General features: G+C 41.0%; 1 protein-coding gene across 3 annotated transcripts in view; it reads left to right on the forward strand.

The window, feature by feature from the left end:
• The window catches only part of arhgap32b (Rho GTPase activating protein 32b), a 78,648-nt gene that overhangs the window by 4,046 nt on the left and 62,036 nt on the right, over positions 1-12,566 (forward strand). For all 3 annotated transcript variants that reach the window (XM_060057179.1, XM_060057180.1, XM_060057181.1), the window contains exon 2: positions 11,798-11,918. The gene's annotated coding sequence lies outside the window, so the exon portion shown is untranslated. The remainder of the gene's footprint in view (positions 1-11,797; positions 11,919-12,566) is intronic.

The raw sequence follows: 12,566 nt of genomic DNA on the forward strand, positions 1-12,566 counted from the left end.
GTCATGTTGTGTACGCATCTTCTGTCAGGATAAGATGCAATAAAATATTGTTGCTTACGGTAAGGTGGGGGCTGTTAATTCTTTACTCTGGTATGGTCTTACCAGGAATCCTCACTGGTTTGGTCCTTTTTTAATAGATCAAAAACGATATGGCCTGTCCACCACCAAATCTTGATACACAAAGACAATTGAGGAAAGAAGGCATGATTTAGTGTTGATTCTGAAACTAGGCCTATATGCTTTCGACAATTACAATCTATCTTCAGGGGTGCACTGCAGTCACACTTACAGAATAATTTCACACTGACCACATATAAAACATTCACAGAGGTCTTTAGTAAGGCCTGCAATTAAAACTTTTGAAACTTTTATGGGCTGGGCTCAGGGGAGGCTACTTACTTTAATAGTCCATTGATCAAATACGCACTGGAACGCATTTGAAGCACCTATGCCTGCAAGGAAAACACTCACAAACAAGCAGGCTGTACAGGGCACAAACAGAGATGAGTGGGTTCCTCCTTAAGATTTGGAGAGCACAAGGACGCCCAATCTTTCACGGATGGCCTTCGAAAGGAGAAGGCTTCTTATCCACTATGGTGATGAACTAACTAACGATGGCTTGCCCTTGCGTGTTGGTGTGTTTTAAAATGACCATTTCACATAGGATTTTACGATGCAGCATTCGGGTTATATGCATCATGGTTCCTTGAGTAAAGTAATAGCAATCGCTGTTATGCTGGCAAAACATTTAGGTTGTCAGGCTGAAACGTTAATTTCATCTTTCACAGCTGCTGTATCACTGCCAGTTGAGTAACTACTGGCTTCAGCAGACCGTGTTGCATTAAGATTAGAGGGATTCATAAAAAGTATTTGGATGTAGTTTTATTGTTGCCCATGGTTCATTTATCTCAAAAAATCAGGCTTCAGTAACTCTGTTGCTGAGGGAGACCAGATGTTGGCCAAAGTTCATAACTTTTTATAATTGTGGGTTCACATCTTTTGCAACTACGAGGGATAGATGAGAGTTGAGGATGGTTACAGGTGCAATTCCTTAGGGCACTTACCACAGACAAATAAAAGTTAAAACTAATTGTTAAAGATATATTGTTATTTCCAATGTAATCCTATGTAATATGCTGTGTTACTGGTTCGTTTGCGGAGAAGCAACACAACCGATACATTTGTTTGTCAAAATGTCTGTTTAGGGATACGAAAATTCACTCAGCCATACATTTTGAATTGAATCAGCCCCTTTTTAAAATTGGTAGCAGGACTGATTGGACCCCACACTGCTGTTATGCAACCACCCACTTTGTTTTGTTTACTCATTTGTGTCGCTGAAATCTCTCGGGCTTTCAAAGGTCTTGTTGTTTCAGAGGTTTTTCTATTTTCTTTCTATCCTCAGCGGCTTCACACAAAGGCAGACATGACCTCTGAACCCGGCCTCAGAAATGAATGTATTGTGTTGAACCAAACAGCCATTGTGTGTTTCTTCTGCATGGTCATTAATTATACATATTGCATATAGCATCGACGATCCCGTGTCCTGAAACACATGCAGCACCATGAACCAGAGAAGAGGACTCTTCTTCACTTGTCGTGTTTCTCAGTACATCCTCATTCAAGATGACTGCACAGTCACAGGCCTCAGTGATTGCCACAGAAATCCCAGCAGAGATTCCGATCCCCCCGTTTACAATTCTGGCATTGAGAATGGCGGCTTTGGTTAGAAAGCTGCCAGGATATTCCCACAATAGCAGGGCGGAGGATAATGAGGTGGTCCTGACGGGATGGAATTCCCATTCAAGGCCATCTTGGCAGCAAGTTTGTGCAACAACTCAAAAGATTCACTTTGGGGGGACTGGGAAGGCGATACTCCTGTCTGCCGTGGCAGGGAATCTGTCCCTGTCCAATATGTTATGACAACACAGGCAAAGCTTACTGTCCCCATTGGAGGCTTGCTGAGGCACACAGTTCTTCACTATATTTTTCCCATGTCGTATTTTTCCAAGTCATTTATATTATTATGCAGGGGGCTGTATAAAAGCAGAATAATATGTAATGCTGGTTTAAAAAAAAGTTATTTCTAGAAAAAGATAATGCCTACATTAGAGGGGTGTTACAGAAAGTGGTGATCTAATTTAATGGAGTTACAAAGCAAATCATTAGACGACTGAGAGTGAAAGAATGCATATGAAAGCAAATCTCTGCCATAGGGTTTGTAAATTTAGAAGCCTTCGAATTTTCTACGTGGAAATGTGAAGACCTTTTGAAATCGTAACAACGAAAAACAGATTCAGGTAATCTGAATTCATGCATATCATATTTATACAGCAATTGATGGAAAGTATGGTCATTAATTGAGACGACTTGCACTCACTGAGTTTGAATATTCATTTATGAATATTTGAATCGGATAACTAACGAGTCATTCTCCATTCTCGTACACAGTCTGATCGATTGATTTCAGTCTCTATGGTTTAAGGACTGTCCTTCAATGCCCTGAAGTTTAATAAGTTATGAATATCTTGTTTGAAATAGCTGCAACTTCAACTTTGTATCTGAATTGTTGAACAATGAAATAAATATATTTGTAATCGTATTTATGACATGAATTGTCATTACATTTTTTTTTTACTTTTTCAAAATGTTTTTGCTTTAAAAAATTGAAACACATTGGCAGTGATTTGCTTCCGTTAATGACCCCTCTGAGCTCTTGGCTTTTTTGTTTGTCCTGTCAGTTTACCTTTTTTATCTTTTACGTTTGCTTTTATGTATATAAAAAACATTCATATGTGAGTAATATTGTAACCATGAATGAAATAAAATCAATCCTCAACTCGTGGCTGTGTATATTAAGTAGTTATTATTCTGCAACTGTATTGGGGTTGGAATGCTTCTGAGCCCGCAAAAGAAATATAATGCACAAAACAAATCCTCTAAAAAATACAATATTTATAGTATAAATGGTATTTGCAACCCCTGATGTTTGTTTCTGTAATTCTGCTTACAGAAACTAATTAAAAATGAGTGATTTTTTTTTTCTTGGGTGAGGTTATGTTTTTGATTGAGCATTACAAAGCTTAGACATTCATAAAGCATAGCCCTCTGACGCATCGCACTATCACTTAGGCTGATGCCTAGTCGGGTGCCTTCCATCAGCTGTGGATTTGGAAGCCAGTAATTAGGTCAATGGGGGTCGCCTTAGTGGGCCCTAAGGGCTATATATTTTATTATTTTGATCAATCAATGCTACGGAAGTAAATACGAACTGTTGATATGGTTTGTTGATTGTGTTGACATACACTTGCACCATTTCCTTTAAATAATATTTGGCCATGTGGGCACAAGGATATCGGTGCAATTTAGTGTTTTTGGTTAGTGTCCTTTGTAGTACTGTTGTACTCTTTCCCTTTCATACACTCCCCCCTCTGAAGGGGCTCTGTTCTTTGCTAAAGCACCACTCCTTTTGGCTTTCTCGTCCTTCTCTCCACTCATCCTTGTAATATTTTCAAATGATGATGGTGTGAAACTCGACAAACTACTGCTTTTCTTGCCCAAAAAGAGTCAAGATCTTTAAAATTCTTTAGATTTGGCTTGCACATTCTTACCTACAGAAATGTTATGTCTCTTGGAATTCACCAATCTTCGCACTGCATTGAGAGTCATTAACTAGTTTTTCTCATCTGAGAGACAGGAGTTTTTTTAACATCTATTGTATTTGTTCAATAAATCGAGGAAAGTTGGACATTATCAAGTTCTTCCATCCTCCTTCTTTTTGCGTCATGCTTTTCTTATTGAATTTGTGTGTCAGGCCTCGATTTCCATATATCAATACTGACATTGTTTTGATGGCCGAACCCATTTCACACATTTTTCTAGGGTTAGGCTATCTATTTCAGTGAGCTTCAACTTTTTTTGAAACCCTTCATTTGACCAAAGAACGTGTGTTTGTAAACATTGAAGAACTAATTTGAATTGTCCTTAAATCAATCCAAATAATGATGGGGGCGCATTTTCACCAATGTTGTTTTTCGTTATTGTTATTCCAAATCTACAGCATATTCTAGGTATTCAAAATAATTAGAGCTGTCAGTTAAACGAGTTATTAACGGCGTTAACGCAAACCAAATTTAACGGCGTTAAAAAATGTATCGCGCGATTAACGCAATTATTTTATTAAAAAAAAAATATATATATATTTTTTTTCAGCCTGACTGCTATGTTCAAATGACATTTGTTCAAAGCAGTCGTTTAATTGCACTATAGGCTCTTTTTTTGTATTGTCCTGTTTTGATCAGTATATGCCAATGTTGTTATCAATAAAAAATAATTTGCACAAGGCAAGCCGATGCACTTCACCATGTTGATTTTAAACCATGCGAATTAAAATGAGAAGAATTATGGGACAAAAATATCAAGGGATATTTAGCATAGAAAAATAATTTGCGATTAATCGCGATTAATCATGAGTTAACTATGACATTAATGCGATTAATCACGATTAAATATTTTAATCGCTTGACAGCTCTAAAAATAATACATGTGGCTGCCTGGACTGCTAAATCCATCTCTGATATCGGACTTGTATTGTATAGATCAGGTGTTTCAAAACGTGAATATACATTGTGTTACCATCAATGGTGATTTGGAATCAATTTGTTTATTTTTGTTGAGTTGAAAACTAGTTTGGGAAATTGGTGAAGGAGCAGTATTATTATTCACCTAAATTGTTTTCCATCTCAGTATGGTGACTGGTTGACGGGTTCTTGCAAGAATAGTCTGGTATCAGTGTTGTGAGTCAACAACGAGATCTATTTCCATAGGGGAGATTGTAGATGGTTTCGGAATGCAGTGCATGTTCTGATCAGCGGTAATGGAGAAAAACACAAAGTACTACTTTTGCGTTTGCCTGACAGATGCTAGGATTCAGCGGTTTTAGCTTCCTGAACAATGAACAATCGTATACAACGAACATAATGTTACAGGTTTGCTTTCAACAAAACAAATTCCCCTTAAATGCATTGATTTGAGTAGTACATACAGTAATAATTGCTATTCAAAATTGATGACTTTTACATTGATTCATGTTGGCTGTTTTTCTCAACAGCACAAAAAGGAGTTCATAAAACCAACACTAAAAGGGAATTGTATTTGTTTCTAGGAAAGAGGTTGAATCCAAACAACCTCTTTTATGATGTCAAAATACATGTGGTGGAAGGCACTGTGTTCTAAGGGGTATTATTCTATTTAAATTCCAGTGTCTTGCCATTTCTGTGCATAAATTCAAGCCCCTTTTAGACTACTAATGAGTTCTCTTCTCAATGTTGTGGACAGCAGAGGTGCCTGATGACAATGTAGGACCCCATATGATACCCAGGTTTTCACACTGTGCCCACAATAGCTGTTAAAGTTATCCTCAAAGTACACATCCTCTCTCTGTCACCCTGCCCCGACCACACCCTGATCCACAGACTCACAGGCTTTGTATTCTTTTAACAAAGGTGAATTCATTTAGCAAGGTCGTCTCTCGGACATCTGGTCTGTCGGGACTCTGGAAGAAGCACTGTAAAGTAGGCATAGAATGACACGCGTGCATGATGTAGATTTACTACAGCAGCGCCTGTATTAAATCTACAAGCCCAAAGACAGTATTACATGGTCGATACTTTCCTGGTCTGGTATCTTGCAGTACTCTCTGGTTATTTCATTGGTTGGGAAATTAATCAGGGATGCTCAACAAAGTGGTCAAGCTCTTAATGTGAAGTTCAGTGCTAATAAGTGTAGTCAATGTCTAAAAAGAAAGAATAAAATACGAAAGAATTTGAATCCCCCCTCAGCTGTCCGCCTCGCTATACGTTTTCCTTGCTCATGCCACTGTTTGTCTACTTCTGTGTAGAGCACATGAAAAGCAACTGCCTTTGATTGAGCCAGCACAAGCTATTGTCACATTGCATGCTAGATGTGCAGCAGCCTTTTTTGTTGTGGCCTATTTATTCCCTTTTTGGAGATCCAGATGAATATGCAGTAGCTAACGAAACGGGGACAGTGTGGAGCATCAAGCTGCTTAGGCAGACGGCAGCCAACCATCTGACGAGAAACAATAAAGAATTAAATACGCATAACATCCTGCATTCAGTGATCAGTCTGTGCATTCTGTTGGAAAGAGGAGGGAAATCACAAGGAGGTCATGCATATATATGATTTCATTATAAAAAATAAGTCAACGGGGATGTATTGACAGTTTATTTTTGTATTTATATATGGAATATGCAGAGACAACGATCCAATATGTCAAAGTCAGGGATAGACCAAACTGTCCTTTCTTTACTTGGGGCCCATGTCCAAATAGCCTCTTTATTTCAGCGTATGCGGCCGCATGTGTACAACCAGACCAAGATAACCGCACACGGGGTCTTTTTCCAGAATGTTTTGGCATTTTTGTGCAGCCGCTCACCTTGTACTTCAGGTTAAAAAAAAAAACTTAATGGAAAAGCACTGCCTTCATCACTGTTGCTTTTTTGTCCCCCAATCCCAGATTAAATCAACTGTCAAACGAACACCTGATAGGCGTATGCATCGTGACTTCAATCAACCAACCAATTGACAGCCCTACAGCTTAGAGAGGTTAGACAGGCTTAGCGCCTAAAAAGAAAAGCTGATTTCACATTTCCTGACAGTAATCATTCCCTACAAAATATTGCTCTGCTAGGTCATAGCTCATATTAGACTTTAGATTACTTATCTAATGTTTCTCTTACTTTCGCTTCATCATATTTGTTTTGACCAATGATCTTGCTGGCAGCAGTAATATGTTGGAGCGTAATTGGCCGCAATTAAGAGCAAACAAACTCAGCCAGTGCCAATAGAAAACGTGTCTGTAAAGGTTTCAAATGAACCCTGTTATTAAAACCACCTGCTGAAAGCTTCGCCTGCTTGCGGTAAGCGGTCTCTCTTCCATAAAAAAATCCAAAGCTGCAAAATAGGAAACAAGGCGTTACTCTGCCCCTTCAGTTTTTGATTTCCGGCCCAATTCCGTCTTCGTCAGAAGTTCTGCCATAACATAGTAGGACTGCTGGCTCTGAATTTATTGCTCTGTTAAATGCCACCCCTGGATGTAAAAGAGTTCTGCTTCCAAAAAAATGCACCCTCTTTTTGCAAAGAATGATTGTTGTTTCTTATTCATCTGAACATCTGCAGGCTGTAACAAACCTTGTTATTTCCAGTGGCCACCTGGCTTTCCCTGCACTGAGGTCTTCTCTCTGGTGACTCGATCCAGGCCCTTAAAGTGATTTGACGTCACAAATGGGCCCTGATGGGCATGCGTTAACAGCCTGAGCCGTGGCTGACAACGGAGCCGACATAATCGACTGTGAGCTCCAATTACACAGCAGCACAATGCGTTTTTTTGGCACCATTGTTTTCAGATTCTTCCGGATAATGGCTGCCTGGTGATGCCTGAGTTGTAGAACGTATTCATATTTTTTTTATAGAATACATGGGGTGGGAAGATTAGGGTCCATCATAGGTCTCATTCGGAAGCCTTCGGAATGGCTTGCATTCATAATGATTTTCAGGACAATTTGCTTTCGCGATTAGGCTCCATCAAGCTCCCATTCAATCAGCCTCTCTTCAGGGCACCTGACTATGAGAATGCTTCTCCGTCAATGTGGGCTGCATGGCAACATGCATGGCAGCATAACTGGGCTGGGTTTTTGGATTATGCTAAACCCAAATGTCTCAAATTCTCAGCTTCACCTCTGGGGACTCCACCACATGGCAGTGGTTTAATTAATCCAGGGGAGGCAGGACGAGGACCGAATGTTAAGGACAAGCATCTCTTAAATGCTTATCCAAAAGTCTAATCTACGTGTCTAATGCTGATGTGCAGTTGTACTAGCCTTTTTTTCTTGCAAAACTAAGAAATATTGTTATTTTGTTAGAGAATATAGAGATATATTCTGTCTCCTAAAACAATACGGTTGAAAAGAAATGCAAAGCATGCACACTGCTTTATAAAAAAGAAAAAATGGAAGGATTTAACAAAGGTCAGATAAACCTTTCACTGTCGGACACCATCTGTTTTGTTTACGTCACATGTCTGAATCCTAAATCACTTTCGCCTTAGTCCTTGGGCTCTTTTGTGAGGCTGCTTCTTCAACATCCAGACGTCACTTTGCCGTCGCTGCCTGCATTTTCTCTTCTTATCTATCTGGGCCATGGCCACCGTAACAAATAATTGAGAAGTGTACTAGTTTCATATTGAGTGATGAATCATCAAACTTGCTGAAAATGTCCCCTGAAGGAGCCATTTGATATGAGATGTAACCATTGGAGGGTGATAAGAATGGAATTGATATAGAAAAAAGAAATTGAGAACAATAAAGCTGTATTACACAGTAAAACCTCTCAAAATCACATGCCGGTTGTCTTGGCAGCAACGACTTCATTTAGGATTTAACTTAGCTTCAGTTGACTTGGTGCAGGTTTTAACACGGGTCATGCCACCACAAAGTATGCCATTTTCATTTATGACTAGTTTAGGATGAGGATCCATTTAATTTCAGAATTGCCATGCCAAACACCACTTTCGAAAGGTTAAACTATAAACATATCTTCTGATTCGCCCCAGTAACAAAATTGTATTTGATATTGACAAGGACACCTTCCTTTTTTCTTCCTTCCTTTATGCAAGACACCCTGTCTACGAAACTCCAAGCTTTGCGGTGTTTGTACTTGTAGGAGGTCCAGTTTCTAACTTCTCATCAGCGTTGAGCCCCACTGTCCCCTGCCAAGGTCGTGCATTTTATAGGTTCTTCTGCTGCATCGGGGTCCACCCCGCCTCCCTCTCTTGCACGATTGGCACATTACAAACTCGATTAATCTAATGACATTTGTTCAGATGAATCCTTTAGTCTATAAAATGTAATCGACTATAGTCTATAATGTCATAAATAATTTCATAAATAATAGGAATTGCCAATTTCAAGTTACAGTTGTCTGAGTGATGTTACATCTGCTCGCTTTACCTGACAAGAAAAACAAAATACATTTTGTTTTGCTACAAGGCTACAATTTCTGAAGCAATAAGCAACAAATGCTTTCTATTTGGACTCGGATTTGATTAACTTTCTGTCGTTGGCCTATTAACTAGACTATTAATAACATGTATTAATAAAGTGTATTCACTGAAATTTGCTTAAAAAATTGACATTCCGACTCGGTTATTAATTGGTTGTAGGGATTTAATCGCTGGTGGAAGGCAGATCGGCCCAACAATGACATGATTACAAATGTCCTTCCAATATGTGCGGTTCTGGCACCGACTTGTAACCTTGTCTTTTTGCTTCCACAGGAATTTATCTTGCCAGCCTTTCAAAGTGGCCTATGTCATTGCACACTGAGCTGGGGTCAGTGGGATGTCTCCCATAAGGATGGCAGACATGTTCCCTGGCTTTGTTGAAGACATGTTATTGTAGTTGGCAAGCATACAACATGTACCTTCCATGTTGATTTACTCAGAGAGAATAAGTATTTTATTCCCCAGCGCATGCTTGCAACATGACTCAGCAGATGTGTTTATCTGTCCATATTTTGCCCCAGCTAAACGTAACTGTTTTTTGCTGCCTGAAACCTGGTGTGCAGTGCAAAGCCAGTTAGTTTGAGAGGAATGAAATGAACATGGTGGTGCACCCTCATACTAAATCATGTTCGCTCTTGAATCTGTTTCTGGCATCCTCAAGCACTTTGTTGGCTCTGTAGAGAGCCTAACTGTTGGAGAGCCTAACTGTTGAAAAATTAACATTCCAAAAATGTATATGGAGATGGAGGTGAATATGACACAAAAAAAAAGAAGCTACCTGAAACTGTGCTTTTAAAATGATGCATGGTCAATGGCTCGTTTTGCAAAGCCATACGTGAGCACTGCGCTTTGTGGTGAGATTATAGCGTCATTCTGATAGCATCAGAGAGAGAGAGAGAGAGAGAGAGAGAGAGAGAGAGAGAGAGAGAGAGAGAGAGAGAGAGAGAGAGAGAGAGAGAGAGAGAGAGAGAGAGAGAGAGAGAGAGCGAGAGAGAGAGAGAGAGAGAGAGAGAGAGAGAGAGAGAGAGAGAGAGAGAGAGAGAAGAGAGAGAGAGAGAGAGAGAGAGAGAGAGAGAGAGAGAGAGAGAGGAGAGGAGAGAGAGAGAGAGAGATATTACACCAGCTTCTCTATCTATAATTCATTAAATAGTTCATCAAGCCTGAGCGCCAGAGGCAAGGCGCTGCGCAGTGAGCGGTCTCCCATGATTCAGAAGCAGCTGCTTATGCCCGTGGCCACAGAGAATTCTCACCTCCCACGCCTTCTGCGCCCTCTCTCTCTCGCCCCCCATCTTTCTATGCTGTCTCATCTGCTGCGTCTATTGGGATTGAACGCGTGACTGCTTGTAAAAAAAAAAAAGAAAGGTATCCATCACATCAGTTTTTTTCCTGTCTTTGCCGACGCCGGGTTGCCTGCGTCCTGTTTGTACCGATGAGTGCCCTGTTTAGATTTACCCTATCCCATAGTGACAGGTGATATTGAGCTACTCATGCATTTTGTCAGACTCTCTGTCTCTCCTTCCTACCCCCCCCCCTTCCAAGCCCTGATTGGCTATCCGATGATGGAAGGCACATGGTACTCGTAATGTGTCCGTGGCATAATCTTTTAATTAATTATTTCTCAATGTTTTAGAAGGAGATCTTAATTTTCGTGTCTTAAAAAAACAGAATCAATGATAATCATTAAGAAAACTAAAATGTTGTGTGGTTCAACTTCCGTTGATTCATATCTTAAGTTGTGATGAACATATCTTTCTTCTTTCTTGAACTCTATCTTCAGTCTTGTTCTTTAATTATTGACACAAAGGTATTGGGTAACAGAATTGCCTCCGATTTTTAATACCCTTTCATGAGCTTATTTTGGAAAAAAAATTGTTATTCTCTTTCGTATCTCTCTCTCTCATATCACAACACCAAAAACTAAAACGACTGAATGAATTTTTCAATGTCTCTGAATGGTCATGGTCCTTATGAAACGGTAGGGCTTGGCAGACTGATGTCCATAACGTGTGCCCATGTCTCTTGCAACACGTTTGCAGCCAAGCAGCATTGATTCATACCGGTGTGTTTTTTGAGCTAGGATACACGTGTGTTTGACTGAAGCAAAGACTCCTGTGTTAGACGGATCCATCCTAGCACTGTGTTAGATCCACAGTCCATAGATCCAGAGCTAATGATTTTTCTCCTGTTTGTTTCTCTGCTCTCTCTCTCTCCCCTTTTTTCCAATTTCTTTTCTCTCATCTCCCTTTATCTCTCCTTGCCTTTTCACGTATTATTAACAGCCCCCCTTCTTTCTCTCTCACTCTCTTCTTTACTCTCTACAATTCTCTCCCTCTCCTGCATTTTGCGGCTGTCATCCGATCACCTCTCTCTCTCTCTCTCTCTCTCTCTCTCTCTCTCTCTCCTTCTCTCTCTCTCTCTCTCTCTCTCTCTCCTCTCTCTCTCTCTCTCTCTCTCTCTCTCTCTCCTCTCTCTCTCTCTCTCTCTCCTCTCTCTCTCTCTTCTCTCTCTCTCTCTCTCTCTCTCTCTTCTATCTCTCTCTCTCTCTCTCTCTCTCTTCACTCTCGTCTTCCCACTTGGCTCTCCTCTCGTGCTCGCTCTATCTCCCTACCTCTTGACACCCTTTCGCGTCCCTCCCTCCCTCCCTCTTGCTCGCTCACTCACTCCTCTCTCTCTCTCTCGCTGTCTCTCTCCCCATTCCTTCTCTCTCTGGAAAAGGCAGCTGATTGCAGTGAGTCAGTATCATGAGGCAGGCTGCGGGGCTGCCGCAGCAGTGGGGATCTCAGCGCTAACACTGCCCGGTAGCTCTGACTGCGTCCAGCCATGACGTCCTGGACAGGTGAGCCCACCCCCATCTCTACCCCAATCTCACCCTGCCCTAGCTCGCTCTCTCTCTGTCTCTCTGTCTCGTCTCTCTCTCTCTTCTCTCTCTCTCTCTCTCTCTCTCTCTCTCTCCCTATCTCTCTCTCTCTCTCTCTCTCTCTCTCTCTCCTCTCTCTCTCTCATCTCTCTCTCTCTCTCTCTCTCTCTCTCTCTCTCTCTCTCTCTCTCTCTCTCTCTCTCTCTCTCTCTCTCTCTCTCTCTCATCTCTCTCTCTCTCTCTTCTCGCTCTCTCTCTCGCGCTCTCTCGCTCTCTCTCTCTCTCGCGCTCTCTCTCTCTCTCTGTCTCTCTCTGTCTGTCTATGTCTCTCTGTCGCTTCCTCTCTCTGTGTCATACACACACACACACAAACACACATGCATGTACTCAAGCACGTTACCGCTCCACTTTAGAGGACCTTTTGAGTGCAGAAGATTTGTAGATGTTAGGAGAGAAGTAGAAGGGATAGAGAAGGGGGAAGACCACACCTTAGTGTTTGGTTTCGGTGCGTTCATGTTGTCGTGTGTGTGTGTGTGTGTGTGTGTGTGTGTGTGTGTGTGTGTGTGAGAGAGAGTACGCGAGTTTCCCTACTTTGCTGTTCGGTTGAAAAGGCGCATTCTGTGTGTG

Source organism: Gadus macrocephalus, chromosome 7 (genome assembly GCF_031168955.1).
Source record: "Gadus macrocephalus chromosome 7, ASM3116895v1".
NCBI lineage: Eukaryota > Metazoa > Chordata > Actinopteri > Gadiformes > Gadidae > Gadus > Gadus macrocephalus.